This window comes from Lynx canadensis, chromosome F1 (assembly GCF_007474595.2).
Source record: "Lynx canadensis isolate LIC74 chromosome F1, mLynCan4.pri.v2, whole genome shotgun sequence".
In the NCBI taxonomy this organism is placed as follows: domain Eukaryota; kingdom Metazoa; phylum Chordata; class Mammalia; order Carnivora; family Felidae; genus Lynx; species Lynx canadensis.
The window spans coordinates 64,795,909-64,800,097 of NC_044319.2; the positions used below are offsets into that span (position 1 = coordinate 64,795,909).

At 50.7% G+C, this 4,189-nt stretch overlaps 1 pseudogene; it reads right to left on the minus strand.

Annotated features, from left to right (window-relative positions):
* Positions 1-506: 506 nt before the first annotated feature.
* Positions 507-1,441, minus strand: LOC115505195 (annotated as a pseudogene).
* Positions 1,442-4,189: the final 2,748 nt, after the last annotated feature.

Consider the following 4,189-nt stretch of genomic DNA (forward strand, 5'->3'; position numbering starts at 1 on the left):
ATTGGTATCAATCAAATAATAGAGGCTACACTTTCAAGAATGAAACTGGTGTCTTCCGAATTTCTTAATCTTTTTTTCTTTTTTTAATACACGTCTCCCCTTTCCCAAAGGTTCTGATACAATTTCACTATTGACTATTCTTACCTTGCTGAGATTTTGCCCAGTTTCATTTTCCGTAGGTTATATTATGAAAGTTCTAGAAGTTTTTATTTTCAACCATAAAAGAGCCACATTTAATATGCTTTTAAGACGTCCCCTGCCCCACTCTAAGACACACTTTCTTAAACATAATGCCCATCCTCCCTGACCTTTCAAATACCCAGATGAAAACACCTGGACCAAACCTGGGCATCTATGGAACCAAAAGATTTTATAGTAGGGGTGCTGAAGGAAGATGGGCACATCCCATTCCCGAAAGGACTGCACAGGGCAGACTTGGAAGTTTGGAGGCAGTGAAGACACGTGTTGCTCAGGGATAGAGGTCTCTTACAGGCAGGGTCAACATATTAAATGTTTCTTCTCACAGCTCTGCGTAGAGCATCCCTGACCTCCTTGGTCCTCGGACTGTAAACGACAGGGTTCAACAACAGGGCTCAACAAAGGAGTGATGATGGTATAAGTCACTGAGAGAAGGTCTTTTTCTATTCAGTTCTCTGACTTGGGCTTGAGGTAGATGATGCAGGCACAGCCGTAGTGGACGATGACCACCGTGAGGTGGGAGGTGCAGGTGGCAAAGGCCTTCTTCCGGCCCCGGGCGGAGGTTATCTTGAGGCTGGTGGAGACGAGGAGGACGTAGGTGATGAAGTTCAAGCCCACAGGGACCAGGATCGCAGAGGAACTGACACCATAATTGTTGGTCTCAATGACAGTGGTGTCATTAGGGGAGAGTTTTTAGAACAGGGAGGATGTCACAGAAGAAATGTCCGACCACACTGACAGGAGGGTAAGGTAAACATGGATGTCACCTGGACGGCCACCACGGCCAGGCCAAGGCCGAAGGCTCCGCACATCAGGTGGACACACACCCTCGTGCTCATGATGACTGTGTACCTCAGGTTGCAGATGGCCACACGGCGGTCATAGCCCGTGACCGTGAGCAGAAATCAGTGGCTGCTGCCTAAGGCAACAAAGAACAGCCGTCTGGGCGGCACGGCCTGCCGAGGAGATGGGCTGATTCTGGGCTAGGAGACCAGCCGGCGTCCGTGGCCTGGTGACCAGTGTGTATGTGGCCTCTGAACTCCCCAGCGGGCTCAGGAAGAAGTACACGGGTGTTATGGGGGTGACGGCTAATGCAGATGACCGTCACGATGATGGCATTGCCAGCTGGGGTTAATGTGTGCAGGATGAGAAAGACCACGAACAGAGTGGGCTGATGGTCCTGGAATCTGGAGAATCCCAGGAAAACGAACTCGGTCACTTCTGCGACGTTCTTTCTCTGCATTCTCCAGTTCCAGCGTCCGAAAACCATGTGTGTGTGTTGGGGGGGGGGGGGGGGAGTCAGCACAGAGCAGGGATCAGAAAGGGTTGTGAGGCCCGCACACACATGCACACGGTCTAATTTTTGGTCTATAACCGGGGTGCTGGCATAGGTCTTATGGCTGGTTTATCCCCCCCTTCCTTTTCAGTTCGTGATGTCTGATCTTCCCTTAAGCCTCCGGCCAAGGACTCAGCATTTGATGAGACCACCACATGGACCTTTTCTTTTTTTTTTTTTTAATTTTTTTTTCAATGTTTATTTATTTTTGGGACAGAGAGAGACAGAGCATGAACGGGGGAGGGGCAGAGAGAGAGGGAGACACAGAATCGGAAACAGGCTCCAGGCTCCGAGCCATCAGCCCAGAGCCCGACGCGGGGCTCGAACTCACGGACCGCGAGATCGTGACCTGGCTGAAGTCGGACGCTTAACCGACTGCGCCACCCAGGCGCCCCCCACATGGACCTTTTCAAAGTATCCTCGGGCATGCTATTTTTGTAGGGCACGGATGGGGGGCTTTTTCCTCCCCACCCCCTTTAATGTTTTATTTTTGAGAGAGAGCCTGAGTGGGGGAAGGGGGGGTGGACAGAGGATCTAAAGCAGGCTCTGCGCTGACAGCAGCGAGCCTGATGCGGGGCTCAAACTCAGCCGAAGTTGGACGCTCAACTGACTGAGTCACCCAGGTGCCCGGCTTTTTCCTTGAATAACAGCCCACAGGGGCCCTGAGTCCGTGCTGCCCGAGCTTTGCCTGTGTGTCTTCCAGGGAGAGTATAAGCAGCCGGGACAAGAAAATGAGTGTCAGGGAGTCAGGCTCTTACTGAGATGGAGCCACTTCTGGGTAGCTGTCACTTAGGAAGAACGTGGGACAGGGTACAGGTTGCAGAATTAATTTCAGGGACAGGATCTTCAGGAGCACTTTAGCGGGTGTGAAGATGAGGTCTTCTGGGCTCAGCCCGAGGTGTTCGGTCAAACCGTTGGCAGATGGCTTTGTTGTAAAAGTGCTAACAGGGACTTGAGGGTTTAGGGGCCAGTAAACTAAAGGGAAAAGGGGAAGTTACTGGAAAAGCGAAGGACCAGCAATAGGATAAAAGAAATAACTGATTTTGGGGGCAGGAAGGGCGGAGGGAATTTTTGGGGTGAAGAATATAATATTTGAGTTTAATTTGCTAAACTGAGCCGTGACGTAAAGTTCCTCAAGAGCCCCGGACCTTCGGTGTGAGCTGCCGTGTGTTCAGTCTTGCGTTAGGGGTGTCGGGAAACGGAGAGAGGTGGCTGACAGCACAGTGTGGGAGGGGAGATGGAGTGAGGAAGACAGGCTTGCTGGGAATGAGTGGAAGCAGTACCAACCTCTCTGGTCTTGCCTCTGCCCCTTGTAAGCACACGCGGGCTTTCCTAGGAGTTTGCTGAGGGACTCTGGGACAGCCACCGTATGTCAAATGGTTTGAGCCGTTTTACCTAAAGACCAAGATCACCGCGGCCAGCAGCAGGCTGGAGACTTGGGGCACGTTGAGGAAACTTCCCAGGAATCTAGGAAACACAACCTAGGAAATGTTGCAAACTTTCCGGAAAGGACTCCATCATGGAAAATAAGGAGGCAAATGTTTAAAGTAGAAACGGGTGGGGCCCCTGGGTGGCTCAGTCGGGTAAGCACCCGACCCTTACATTTTGGCTCAGGTCATGATCTGTTGGTTTGTGAGATCAAGCCCCGTGTCAGGCTCTGCCCTGACAGTGCGGAGCTTGTTTGGGATTCTCTGTGCCCCCCTCCCTGCTCACATGCGCGCTCTCTCTCTCTCTCAAAAATAAGCATTTGAGAAAAAAAAAAAATGGGTGTGCCACAAAACAATTCAAAAGACCAACTGGAAAGAAAGGTAGATTCCAGAGCGACTGTGCAACTCTCTAGGCAGCTTTTTAGAAAGCATGAGGTAGAGCTATAATTTAAAAGTAGGCACGCCTGGGTGGCTCAGTCGGGTGAGTGTCCGACTTTGGCTCAGGTCATGATCTTGCGGTTCATGAGTTCAAGCCCTGCGTCGGGCTCTGTGCTGACGGCTCGGAGCCCGGAGCCTACTTCGGATTCTGTGTCTCCCTCTCTGTCTGCCCCTCCCCAGCTCGTGCTGTGTCTCTCTCTCAAAAATAAATAAAAACATAAAAAAAAAAGTTAAAAGTAAACATTTGATTCCTGAGTCTCGCCAGCTACGTTTCAGGGCCAAAAAGCCCCATGTGACATGGGGCAACTAGATTGGGCAGCCGACCTCAAGCCTTCCTTCCCTCGGAGAAAGGTCTGTTGGAGGGTGCCGCTGTCGTCGCCGTGGATGGATGTAGGGACCACACCAAACAACAAAACCACGTAAAGAACAATAGTAGGGTTAAAATCTGTGGATGCACATGTGAAGGCGTGTAAATGATTTTTCCAAGAAAAAGCCTGAAAGAATATCTACCTGATATTCTTAACGGTTATGTGGGGGCAGGGGCAGTGAGATTACAGGACATCTGACCAAGTATTCACAGCGAGGACGGTGACCCTTGGTTTAAAGTACTTGGGAGCATAAAAGTATGGCTCCTAAAGAGTTAGGAGAAGTCCGGGAGGAGACCGCAGAGCGGACATCAGATTGAGCTAGGACGTCATTGGTGATCCTTGGTTAGTTTCAGTAGAGATTCTTGGTTAGTTTCTTGGGCTGGAAGCCTGGTTACAGGGAGTAAACAGAGAACTCCAATACG